Source organism: Labeo rohita, chromosome 3 (assembly GCF_022985175.1).
Source record: "Labeo rohita strain BAU-BD-2019 chromosome 3, IGBB_LRoh.1.0, whole genome shotgun sequence".
Classification (NCBI taxonomy): Eukaryota; Metazoa; Chordata; class Actinopteri; order Cypriniformes; family Cyprinidae; genus Labeo; species Labeo rohita.
In genome coordinates, this window is record NC_066871.1 from 31,145,356 (window position 1) to 31,159,814 (window position 14,459).

Consider the following 14,459-nt stretch of genomic DNA (forward strand, 5'->3'; position numbering starts at 1 on the left):
GCCTACAGCATTTGAGCCATTGCTAGTAAAACCCAACTAGATGCTGTACACACAAGTGTACGGTTATAAACAAGATTATAAAGTAAAATTTGTGGCGGTGCTGAGAGCATTGCTTTCCCAGAGTATGAAATTGCTACCGATATTGTGTCTGGACTTCAAAGAATGAGTAGAAATGCCCCACAATCATGGAAGCCATCTGTTTAAGAAGAATTATTTAAAAAGAGAGAGAGAAGAGGGTCCAGAGGAGAGACGAAGGGAGGGAGGAGGGTTAGAGAGAGAGAGAGAGAGAGAGAGTTAGAATAAATCCTTACCACATAATGATTACGGCTCACAAGTCCTGCCTCTGATATGGAGTGCAGAAGGAGCCGGGATTACAACTACAGTAATCTGAGAACCGCAACTGCACTCCACAGCCACAGACGAACACATCAAGTCCAACAAAACATCAGGGGAAAGTGAAATGAGGCACCTTCGGGACACCGCTTTACAACTACAGAAGTCGAGAAAATAATTACAAACTCCAGGGAATAAGAAGCTAAAATATCTGTTGGCTAGCAATCAACAGCCGGCTAAAACAAGAAGCTCCGCCTATCAGCCTGTGCCACCTGTGTGCCCTTCTAACTGCCAGTTTTTGGAGTAATCCGTGGTGTCTTTTAGTGGAATGAGGACTACAGTTAAAGAACGCGTCGGAAACAAGTTAACAAGGTAAACGGAATTTGTTCTTTGGATTTGAAAGTGCTCGGAATTCCCTGAACATTCCATTTCCTATTTGTTTTGACATGGAACAACGGAACATTCAAATTTCTGCAAATGTATAAAAATCACTGATTGTTTTTTCCGCTCTGATTTGGACGCAGATGAGACGCTGACAGATTTGGACCTGTCCAATGAGAGTTGAGGCACACGTGTCCACCTAACCAGTGACCATTCTGGACAAGGAGCTCTATGCGCGTCTGCACCAGGACACTTGTGGACAGCCGTCTCCTGCCTCTCATTTCTCCTCTGGCATCCGCTCTCCCTCCATCTCTCCACGCCACCTCCTCTTCTCCTCCCCCCCTCCCTCCATCCGTCCCACCCTCCCCTCACGGAAGATGATGTGACCTTCTGCCAAACTGCTAGAGACCATGCCACTGTCACAGTGGGCTGTTCTGTCTACACTGAAATAGAATCAAACAAGAGCCACGAGAGAGAGAGAGAGAAAGAAGGAGGGGGGGACAGGGGGAAAAAAAAGAAGAAGAAAAAAATCAGGACGAGTCACGGAGGAGAAAATGTGCTGTCGGGCGTCCGGGCTGGATGTGGTTTGCCAAAGCAGGTAACTGATCACCTTCACTTCTGGCAGGGATGTTGCGGACGCACACATACACGTAGATGCACTTTAAACTGGATTTTTGAAGTCGCGCACCTGTTAATTTGTCTTTTACTGATTTTATTTGGGATTTGTGCAGTGTGAAATGAATGCTAAGTGTTTTTGGGTTATGAATCATCCTGAAAGTGCCTTACTGGGTTCAGACAGGGCTGCGAAACTGTGTCATCTCAAGCCGGTGCACCCACAGGTTGGATGCTTGTTGAAATCGTAAAGTTTTCATTGGTGTGCGATCGACACCAGAAAACAAACCTGTAGGTTAATGCGTGTTGTTGGCATAGTGTGTCACTCTGTGGTTCCTGACTTGCAGGTACAACAGCGATCAATCACTTCTCACAGCAGATGGAGCGCGTTTCCCGTTCAAGACGTTGTGCTGGAATGTTAAAGTGGCAGAAATTGAATTCCGTTGAGAGGTGAACTGAGAGATCTTGGATAGGAAGCAATGACAGCTTTCAGTAATTACTGTTGGGAGCAGTTATTATGGAGCACACACTGACGCATTTGGGATTCGTCCCGCTGAAGCTGTGATAATGTGCCACTTTCGTGGTGAGAAGAGGGTGCTTCGTGAGAACAAGGTGGATAATGGGAAGAGGTATTTGGGATGGCTAGAAAAAAGACAAAAGCTGGTCTATCAGATCCAATCACAAGTAATCTCGCACAAAATGTTCAGGGAAAGTTATTAGGAAATCGCAGTGGTGGGTGACAGTTTCAAAATTAGAAAGAGCCCGGCTAAATATATGCCTCGGGGCAAATGGAAAAACATCATTACGATCATAATTATAACTCTAAAGTCGTCAGTCATATCAAAAAATTAATAAATAGGAAAACAGGTGATGACTGGTAAAAAGCAACTGTTGTATGAGTGGAATTTGAGTAGAAATGTCATTTATTAGCATTTATGTAAAAAATGTAAAGATTTTGTACAATGACCTGATTGCCCTTGCGTCCTCGTTCTCCTTCAGAGCACTGCTTTCATAGTAATGCTTTTTTATTATAGCAGTGTTTTATGAACTGAGATGATTTTATTTTTAATAATAAGAATGAACTTTGCCCTCACAGGAATCATGTCTGTATTTAAGCTCATTTTATGGTGAGTTGTAGTTATGGGCAAGTAGACAGGATTTGGATGTCTCTGTAAGTATATTTGCTGAGAAATGTAAGAAAGATCTGTGTAGGGTTGGCACTGCATTTGTAAGTGTGTACTATGAAGGACACAGTGTGCTTTGTAGAAGTGTAGGACAGTTACGTCAAGTGGCCGACTGTTACGTCAAGACTGAGGTGTTCTCTCTTCATTCAAGACTTAATTTTAGGCTTTCTGTATGATCAGTTGAGAAATCATGTCAATTTTTTTCTATAGATTACTAGATTTCTCAAGGTTAAGCTGTTTTAGGTCTGCAAAAACTACAGTTTTATTTTGTAATTGGGGTAATAAACTCAAAGGTTCACCTTTGTACATTATTAACTCTTATAAGGTGTATATGTGTGGATAAGGCACAAAAGTGTGCCTTTGAGGGAACTCTCTCAAAGGTTTTTATTGCATTAAAGAGGTTTGTCATTGCTGGGGCATTCTGGGTGGTTGCTTGTTTGTTGTTTATTGGCTGAATGTTTAAAGAAAAATGAATTCTCTATGATATTTTAGTTTCTAGATGTGGCTTAGTTATCTCCGTAAGGTTTTGTGTTTGTTCAGTTGTAGAGTTGACATCTAAAATAAAAGTCAGAATGATTTTGATTTTTGATTTAGTTTTTTTAAAAATCCAAAAAATACATATGTACTTTTGTTGACTATCATATGTGATGTATTTGGCTTATATGGCTTATAACATTACAGCAGACTAGCATAAATCAGGTGTCACTCTTTAAGATAATAATATTTTATGATGCTTTGTTTTATAATCAAAGCTCTGTAGTTTTTGTTGTGGGGCAAAACATATAAAAATACATGCAATAATAATAATACAATGATAATTGAGAGACGTACAAATAAACATTGCTTAAAAGCCTGATGTATCATGTTTGTGACCCTGGACACAAAACCAGTTATAAGGGTACATTTTCTGAAATATGAAGGCTTTTCATTGATGTATGGCTTCTTAGGATAAGACAATATTTGGCTGAGATACAATTGTTTGAAAATCTAAAATCTGAGGGTGCAAAAAAAAATTGTAAATATTGAGAAAATTGCCTTTAAAGTTGTCCAAATGAAGTTTTTAGCAATGCATATTACAAATCAAAAATTAAGTTTTGAAATATTTATGGTAGTAAATTCACAAAATATCTTCATGGAACATGATCTTTACTTAATATCCTAATGATTTTTGGCAAAAAATAAAACATTTTAACCCATACAAATATACCCTTGCAACTTATGACTAGTTTTTCGGTTTACGGTCTAGTTTTAGTCTAGTAAGTGTTAAAAATATGACAAACAATATAAAAGTAATTTTTACTTTAAGAAATAAACCCCATGTATAGCATGCATGAAATCACCCCACAGCAGATCTATACAGGTGGAGCTGGGGAAGATGGAGGGTTTCTGAAAGGGCTAGGACAATAAATCGATCCATCGCAAATCGAGAAATGATTCTGCATCGATTCTAAGATTTTCCAAAAGCATTGTGATTCTCTCTTGAATCGATTCTGATCTTAGTTTTTAACAGCAGATGGCACTGCGTGCTTTAGAAACAGCCGTACTCTGCTTGCGTCCAGTTCCTCACACACACATCACTTGAAGCTAAAATAATAATTCATAAAGTTCGGAAAGGTATGTGATCTGATACCTTTGAGCTGTTTTTACATTAATCGTGCGTCATAAAAGCTGGGGTGCAAGTACATATAACCACTTACATGATTCAGTCGAACGCACAAGCGTTCTTCTTCGTGAGCATTTGCGGTTAAAAACCAGCCTAGAGTGCCATCTGCTGTTAAAAACTAAGCTCAAAATCAGTGCATTAATTTATTGTCCCAGCTCTAGTTTCTGAAGCACTGCAACTTTTACAGCAAGCTCTAGCCGAGCATTTGAATGTTGAGCAGCAAGCTCACTGGTGGCTGATGTGAAAAGAAACCAATCAGCTGCGTAAGGATGATTATATCAGATTGAGTTAGAAACTATTGACCTGCGCCATCTAGAGTTTCATGACAGAACAGGTCAACAAAAATCAGTAAAGATTTCTCAGCAAAAAGACCTATACCACTACTGAAAGGGAACATTTTTAGAATGATACTTAACAGGCTTTTACTTGTTAAAAAAGTATAATCTATCAATCAGACGACAGAAGGCATCTAGTACATAGCGTACAACATGCTGATCATTTAGAGGCTTTGAAAATTGTGTATCAAATATGACACTGTAGGCCTTAGAGGATTAAGTATCAGCAATAGTAATAGAGACATACACAATCTTAAAAAGATTTGTCCTTCCCAAATAAGAGTGATCAGAGAAAGAGCTTGGGAAAGTTGAGCCAAGACATGGAGAGGGTGAGTGTGTGCTGGTTCTCAAATGCCTGTGTGCGCTTCTATGTCAGAGAGTGTGTGTGTGTTTGTCCACCCTGTTGTGTGGTGGACAAGTCAGTGCAGTGTGGAGCCAGCGAACCCTGGGATCAATGCATCTGTTCTCTGCTTACACAGAACACAACCAGCATAGAGCCGACCATCAACTCGCCTTATCAGTCAACACTCAATACTTGCAACACAACAGATCCTGTATGCAAAACAGATTTCACCTAAACATTAATTATACCATTTCTTACCAAGCTGTTCACCGAAACGCATGGATGTCTGAGATATGCATGAAATTATCTATTTGCAGATAATTTACTCACACCCTTGTCATCCAAAATGTTCATGTTTTTCTTTCTTCAGTCATAAAGAAGTTTTTTGAGGAAAACATTTCAGGATTTCTCTCCATATAGTGGACTTCTATGGTGCCCATGAGTTTGAACTTCCAAAATGTAGTTTAAATGCAGCTTCAAAGGGCTCAAAATGATCACAGCCGAGGAAGAATGGTCTTATTTAATGAAATGATCGGTTATTTTCTTAAAAAAAAAAAAAAAGACAATTTATATATATTTTTTCTTACCTCAAATGCTCATCTAGTCTAGCTCTGCATGAACTCTGTACATTCCAGTTTAAGACAGTTAGGGTATGTCAAAAAACTCCCATCTCATTTTCTCCTCCAATTTCAAAAATTGTCCTACATCACTGCAGAAGTACAGACCCGGTGTTTACAAAGTGAACATGCAAAGATCAAAGCCCTTTACAAAAAAAGGTAAAACAGTGATGTAGGATGATTTTGAAGTTGGGGAAGAAAACGAGATGGGAGTTTTTCGACATACCCTAACTGTATTGACCCGGAATACATAGAGTTCACGCAGAACTAGACTACACTCTAAAAAACAATTTGTGGAGTCAACTTAAAATAATTTGTAACCTGGCTGCCTTAAAATTTTAAGTTCAGTCAACTCAGCTTATTCAACTTGAAATGTTAAATTATACTAAGTGACAACTCAGATATTTGAGTTGAATCAACTTAACATTTTAAGGCAGCTGGGTTACTTACCCATCTGTTAAGTTTAGCAAACACAAATATCTAAGTTGTTACTTAGTACAACTTAACATTTCAAGTTGACTAAACTTATTTTAGTTAACTGAACTTAAAATTTTAAGGCAGCCAGGTTACAAATTATTTTAAGTTGACTCAACAAATTGTTTTTTAGAGTGTAGTCTAGCTCTGCGTGAACTCTGTGTATTCCGGGTCAATACAGTTAGGGTATGTCGAAAAACTCCCATCTCGTTTTCTTCCCCAACTTAAAAATCGTCCTACATCACTGTTTTACCTTTTTTTGTAAAGGGCGTTTGATCTTTGCATGTTCACTTTGTAAACACCGGGTCTGTACTTCTGCAGTGATGTAGGATGATTTTTGAAAGAAAATGAGATGGGAGTTTTTGACAGCAGGGCAGCAAGGTAACAAATTATTTTAAGCTGATTCAACAAATTGTGTTTTTTATTTTTTACAGTTTAGATAAAAATTTGCAGAAAAAAAGAAAATAACCAATCGTTTAACTAGATAAAACCTTTCTTTCTTGGCTGGCATCGTTTACAGCCCTTCTAAGCAGCATTTAAACTGCATTTTGGAAGTTCGAACTCACGGGCACCATAGAAGTCCATTATATGGAGAGAAATCCTGAAACATTTTCCTCAAAAAACATAATTTCTTTACAACTGAAGAAAGAAAGACATAAACTTCTTGGATGACAAGGGGGTGTGTAAATTATCTGTACATTTTTTTTCTGGAAAGGAACTTCTCCTTTAATATGCAAACTAAATTCAGTTTGAACTGAGGTAGAAAAGTGGATCCAGAAATGCAGCCCACGTTTAAATGTAAGGAAGTACAATTAAAATGAATCGAAATGCAAAGAACTTCATGTCACTGTATTTTTTTTTAAACAGTATGGAAAAAAGTTTTAAAAGTCTTAAAGTTTACTGTACTGTACTGTAGATAGATAGATGCACAAACTTAGAAAATGCAAAGCAACACCCTGGCAGTCTTCTTGGTGGTGAATTTCTCACTGGCAAGCTTCATTTTTTATTTTTTATTTTTTTTAAATAAAAATCAGTTGCATTTACATTTTGGTGCAGACATTTATTCCCTATAAAAAGGAAGTTGACAGCTTGTTTGATTTTTCACTCAGCAACTGCATAGCAAAAACCTAGCAATGACTTACAATCAAGGTTATTAACTAAAACCATAAAAAATCTTTGCATTTCATTAACTGAAATTAAGGAGGGAACATTAATCATTTTAATTTAGTTTAACTATGTGCTAAAATGAATAAAGCTCAAATAAAAAAATAAAATGTATATAGGCAATAAAAACTGTTAAAATGATTTTTGAAAAAATTTAATGAAATCAGAAAATATTAAATATAAAAATAATTTACAACACACTAGTATCAAGGTGACCAAACTTTGTATTTCGAATGCAAGATTTGTTTTCTGTGTAGCAGGGTGTTGACCAGTGCAAATGGGTCAAATCAGCAGTCAAACAGACATTTCTAAACAGATGCTGTCTTAATCCTTACTACGGCTAAACATGCACTGCATATCCACCCCAAACATACGCCGATATTGCTCGTGTTAGATGTGCACAAAAAGTGTTTATGTAGTACACACACAAAGGCGTTAGTGCTACACCACAGGTAAACAAACACGGTTCAGTATCAGTGGGACTAAAACATTTCAGCAGTTGATGTGAGGAATTACATTCCATTTATTATGTTGTCTGAGATCACCCAATGCCACAGAACGGCGTTCAATCTTTGCACAGAGGCACATGGAGTAAATGAATTACACTGGGGCAGCAGTGGCATTCTTGCTGGCAGTTTAATGAATAGATGTGGTTTTATGAAGACGACGCTGAAAGCCATAATGACAGTGCAGTAAATTCAATGACTGTTTGAACTATGGTTGTTCACCCAAAATTTTAATTCTGTCCTCATTTACTCACTCTCATGTGGTTTTGAACTCTTATGACTTTCTTTCTTTTGTGTAACTCAACGGGTGATGTTTTACAGAATGTTTACACTGTGACTATATTTCACATATTGTGACTTTATACAGTAGCTTTGTGTGAGGAACTGACCAAAACTTTCCATGCGATATAGTGTTTTTAGTGTGGACAAAAGTCAGGTTTGGAACGACATGAGGGTGAGTAAATGGTAATGTTTTATTTTTGAGTAAGCTGTTTCTTTAAGACAGTTCTGTTGTCCAGTATTTTAGATGAGTGACTGGCATTGCTTTCACCGCTTGATGAGATCTGTCTCTCAGAAACAACATCCAGCACTGCATCACACAATACAGGACAATGCATCGTCAGCAAGTTGTTACATTATGTGTCGCCTGGAGCTGATCAGCTTAATGAAATGTTTAAATGACTTTAAACTGACTCCAGTGGTGAGGAGAACCTGATAACAACAACACACACTTAACAGTCATTGTCAAAATAAAAAAAAAAAAATATTATTTTATGTCACAATTGCAGCAAGTGTTTTAACAACCGGCTGTGTTTGGTATAGCATACTAGTATTAAAAATAGCAGTATATAACCATTTTCCATTGCAGGAATTAAATATGCGATGTGAAGACGTGATAAAAATGTAGCATGGTACTGTTTGCAGGTATAACATTTATGCAGTTATACCTGCTGTTTCTGCTTCTATTTTTACATGCATATTTATTTGTATTTGTTTTTAGATTTATTTTTAATTTATAGTATTTTGTTTTTATTTTTACAAGCTTGTCAGACCCTGCACTAAAGCTTTGTAGATAGAAAGAAAGAAGGATTAATAAATAGATGAAAAATGCATGGATGGAAAATTGGATCGATAGATAAATCGCTGGATGGATAGATGGATGGACAGATAGACAAATGGATAGATGGATAGATAAATAGATGGACAGATGGAAAGATGGATAGACAGACGGATGGATGATTCAATAAATAGAATAATCGATGGATGGATAGATAAATAGACAGATGGATGGATGGATAAATAGAATGATGGCTGGATGGATGGATTGATGGATAGATAGATAGACGGACGGACGGATGATTCAATAAATAGAACAATCGATGGATGGATAGATAGATAAATAGACAGATGACGGATGGATGGGTGGGTGGATGGGTGGATGGATGAATGGATGGATGGATGGATGAATGGATGGATGGATGGATAAATACACAGATGGATGGATGGATGGATAGACAGAGAGAAAGATGGATGGATGGATGGATTTATAAATAGCACCGTCAATGGATGGATAGACTGACAGGATGGATGGATAAATAGATAAATAGACGGATGGATGGATGGATTGATTGATAAATAGACAGATGACGGATGGATGGATGGGTGGGTGGATGGATGGATGGATGGATGGATGGATGGATAAATACACACATGGATTGATGGATGGATGGATGGATGGGATGGATAGACAGAGAGAAATGGATGGATGGATGGATGGATGGATGGATGGATGAATTTATAAATAGCACAGTCAATGGATGGATAGACTGACATGGATGGATGGATAAATAGATAAATAGACGGATGGATGGATTGATTGATAAATAGACAGATGACGGATGGATGGATGGGTGGCTGGATGGATGGATGGATGGATGGATGGATGGATTTATAAATAGCACCGTCGATGGATGGATAGACTGACAGGATGGATGGATAAATAGATAAATAGACGGATGGATGGATGGATTGATTGATAAATAGACAGATGACGGATGGATGGATGGGTGGGTGGATGGATGGATGGATGGATGGATGGATGGATGGATAAATACACACATGGATTGATGGATGGATGGATGGATGGGATGGATAGACAGAGAGAAATGGATGGATGGATGGATGGATGGATGGATGGATGGATGAATTTATAAATAGCACAGTCGATGGATGGATAGACTGACATGGATGGATGGATAAATAGATAAATAGACGGATGGATGGATGGATTGATTGATAAATAGACAGATGACGGATGGATGGATGGGTGGGTGGATGGATGGATGGATGGATGGATGGATGGATGGATAAATACACACATGGATTGATGGATGGATGGATGGATGGGATGGATAGACAGAGAGAAATGGATGGATGGATGGATGGATGGATGGATGGATGGATGAATTTATAAATAGCACAGTCGATGGATGGATAGACTGACATGGATGGATGGATAAATAGATAAATAGACGGATGGATGGATGGATTGATTGATAAATAGACAGATGACGGATGGATGGATGGGTGGCTGGATGGATGGATGGATGGATGGATGGATGGATGGATTTATAAATAGCACCGTCGATGGATGGATAGACTGACAGGATGGATGGATAAATAGATAAATAGACGGATGGATGGATGGATTGATTGATAAATAGACAGATGACGGATGGATGGGTGGGTGGATGGATGGATAAATACACACATGGATTGATGGATGGATGGATGGATGGATGAGGATGGATGGATGGATGGATGGATGGATGGATTGATGGATGGATGGATGGATGGATGGATGGATGGATGGATGGATGGATAAATATAAACACGATGGATGGATTGATGGATGGGATGGATAGACAGAGAGAGATGGATGGATGGATGGATGGATGGATGAATTTATAAATAGCACAGTCGATGGATGGATAGACTGACATGGATGGATGGATAAATAGATAAATAGACAGATGGATGGATTGATGGATGGACAGACAGACAAATAGACAGACGAATGGGTGGATTGATAAATAGACACATGGACAGACAGATGGATGGATAGACAGACAGGCAGACAGACTGATGGATGGATGGATAGATAAATAGACAGACAAGTGGGATGGATGGATGGATGGACAGCTAAACAGAATGATGGCTGGACGGATGGATGGATAGAAAGACAAACAGATGGATGGATGGATAGATAGACAGATATACGGACGGATAGATAAACAGAAGGATGGCTGGGCAGACAGATGGATGGATGGATAGACAGAAAAACAGACAGATAGATAGATAGATAGATAGATAGATAGATAGATAGATAGATAGACATATGAATGGATAGACAGTCAGACTAATGGATGGATGGATAGATAGATAAATAGACAGATGGACAGACAGACAGACAGACTGATGGATGGATAAATTAATGGATAGAAAAAGACAGACGGATGGATGGACAGAAGGATAGATAGATGGTTGGATAGATAGACAGACAGATGGACAGATAGATGGATTGATGGACGGACAGATGGATGGAAGGATGGATGGACAGATAGATGGATTGATGGACGGACAGATGGATGGAAGGATGGATGGACAGATAGATGGATAGATGGATAGATAGAATGATGGATAGACGGATGGACTGATGGATGGATGGATATATGAATGGATAGATAAATAGACAGATGGACAGACAGATAAACAGAATGATGATTGGACGGACAGGTGGACGAATGGATGACTAAATGGATGGATGGATGACTAGATAGACATACGGATGGATGAATGGATGGATAGATAAATAGAACGATCGCTGGCTGGATGTATAGACAGACAAACAGATGGATAGATAGATAGATGGATAGATGGATAGAAGGGACATGTTTGTTACCACATTTTGAGAATAGAAATGCAATGATTTTTTTTTTATATGAATCTGAATTAAAGGGTAGAGAGGTTAGTGATGCAAATGAGTTCAATCCAACAATATTACATGACAAGCATCACACAGCCACTGAGGGACAGATGAAAGAGCAGAGCTTGCAGGATTGCTCCAAGGTCATGTAGGGGAAATTGTACAGTTTTTAAGCAACAAGCTCCCATGACCAAATAATCTGTCAATCAGTGTAATTCCCCTAAGAAACGGGCAGGAAATGAACATTTCTCCTTTGACTGCAGGTGGAAATGTGATTACGCACGTGTCTCTCTGTCTCACACACACGAAGCTCCGGTAGCGGGGAACCTCCGTTGGCGCGCTCAGGTGTAACTGTCAACAAAACACGTGTTTGTATTTGTATTCAGAATGCAATCCAAGTGCACCTTGTCCACTATAATGTCCTCTGGCAAAGAAGAAAAGAGAACGCTGTAGATGCAAAGAAAACAACAGCAAACACCAAATCATGCCTCTGCTCCCCTGCACTGCAGCATAAAACGCTTAATGGGAATATTACATCTCTAATATGTAATATTTATCAGTAATTTTTACAATGACTTTGCAAATGTAGTTTTACACTTGTTGTTTATTGTTCATATTTGGAGTTAGGAGTTTGTTCAAATCACTAACCCTAAGAGGTGTGCTATAACGTTTTTTTTTTTTTTCATTACAAGTATTAATTCACCCAATAGTTCACCCAAAAAAGAAAATTCTGTCATAATTTACTCACTGAGCTTCTTTATTCTGAATTTATTTTGAATGTGTAAGTTAGTAGTAAAAGTAAAGTAAGCAGTAAAATGTAAAATAAAAGTAAATAAGTCATAAAATTAACTATTTGTGTAATAGTTATGTAAAATGTGTTTTTTATATACAATGAAAAGGAATGGCAGTTTTTTTCAATTTTATTATAGAGCTCAATAGATTTAAACATTAATTTTACTATTAAATAATTAATTTTACTACTTATTTACTTGTATTTTACATTTTACTACTTACTTTACTTTTTCACTTTTCACTTTTTCAGTTAGTTGCCAAGGCAGCATTTCTCATTTTATTTTATTGTATTTTATTTTAAAACACAAAAGATTTAAAAAACAATAATTTTACTATGAAATTTTATTTACTTTTATTTTACATTTTACTACTTAGTTTACTACTTAATTTCTTAATTTTAATTTACTTTTACTACTAACTTTTTTTCAGTTAGTTGCCAAGAAGGCATTAATTTAATTTAATTTAATTTAATTTAATTTAATTTAATTTTGAACTCAAAAGATTTAAAAATTTGTTTTAACATCAAATAATTAATTTTACTACTGACTTATTTTTTCAGTTAATTGCAAAAGCAGCTATTCTAATTTTTGTTTTTTAATTTATTTTATTCTAGAACTCAAAATATTTAAAAAATGTTACCATTACATATTTTTTTCAGTTAGTTGCCAAGGTAGCATTTGTAATTTTTTTCTTTTTTTTTTTTAATTTTATTCTTGAATTCGAACTCATTTTACTATGAAGTAATTAAATTTAGTAAATAAATAAATAAGTAAAGAAAATTACATTTACTACTCATTTACTTTAATTTTAAATTTTTCTACTTTACTTTTACAACTAACTTTTTTTTCCAGTTAGTTGCCAAGGCAAAATTTCTAATTTTAATTTTTTAACTTTTATTTTATTTATTTTATTGTATTTTAAACTCAAAAGATTTAAAAATTAATTTTACAGTTTAATAATTAATTTTACTACTTATTTACGTTTATGTCACATTTTGCTACCTACTTTACTTTCACTACATTTTTTCAGTTAGTTGCCAAAGCAAAATTATTTTTTTAAGTTAATTATTTATTTTATTTTATCCATTAACGAACACTATTTTTAATAGTTTAATCCTAATTTTAATTTTAGCAACAATGTCAACACTAGTCTGTGTGGTACAAAATAACATTGGACCCCTTTGACTTTAATTGCATGGGAACAAAAAGTCTTTTTTGTTCCACAAAAGAAGATCACGCAGGGGTTTCCCAAAAAGCAACTATGGTGGCAAGTTCCGTCATTACCAACGCAGTTCAATAGAACTAACAGTGCTTTTGGGAAACACACCTCAGACTTGTAGTGACAAGAGTGTGAGTAAATCATGACAGAAGTTTCATTTTTAGGTGAACTATCCCTTTCAAGTATAGCAGCATAGAAGTATTTTTGTAAAATCATTTTTTCACACTACAGATGTGACTAACACAGCTGCATCCCTTCCTGTGCAAAAGGTCACTGAAAGTTACTACATTTTCAACACATGAAAGACTGAGGGGCAAATGGGTGTCAAACCACAAGCCAGATTACAAAACAAAGTGGTATGTTTATACGCGGATTACTCTGCGTGAGTGGGTCGGCGGCTGTGCGAGTTGGAGAAAGTGAGCGTTATGCGAGAGCCGAGGGAAGCAGATACGCTGCTGTTAAAGCAGTCCGGTGACATCTGGATGAGTGGAGATTCAGTGGCGGATGCCACAACCTCAGCTTAAGGCCGTCTTATCGTGATCCCGCACTCCAAATAGCCCACGCATCCACGCACACACACATACGTATCTATACATACATGAAAACCCAGTATATGCTTTTTCTGCGCTCCATAACCCAACATGCACTGGAGTTTAGCGTTAACAGCGATGCCATATGAGATATATGGAGTCAACGGCTACATGTGTCAAGTAAAATGGATCGTTGCCCGTGCAACACATTTTCAATTCCAGCGTAATCTGCTGCCTTTCAGATGTTATTACAGTTAAACAGCCTGGCAAAAAAAAAAAATCCTCACTCTCACGCAAAACCAGACCAGAAAAAGAAAAAGAA

The 14,459-nt window shown here is 37.0% G+C and overlaps 1 protein-coding gene across 2 annotated transcripts in view; it reads left to right on the top strand.

Moving 5' to 3' along the window:
• The first annotated feature begins 344 nt into the window (after window positions 1–344).
• Window positions 345–14,459, top strand: part of grin2ca (glutamate receptor, ionotropic, N-methyl D-aspartate 2Ca) — a 113,823-nt gene continuing 99,708 nt past the window's right edge. The window contains exons 1-2 of one of the 2 annotated variants that reach the window (XM_051105401.1): window positions 345–705; window positions 858–1,312. The gene's annotated coding sequence lies outside the window, so the exon portion shown is untranslated. Of the gene's footprint in view, window positions 1,313–14,459 lie in introns of both variants that reach the window. The other variant, XM_051105392.1, reaches the window with a different exon arrangement.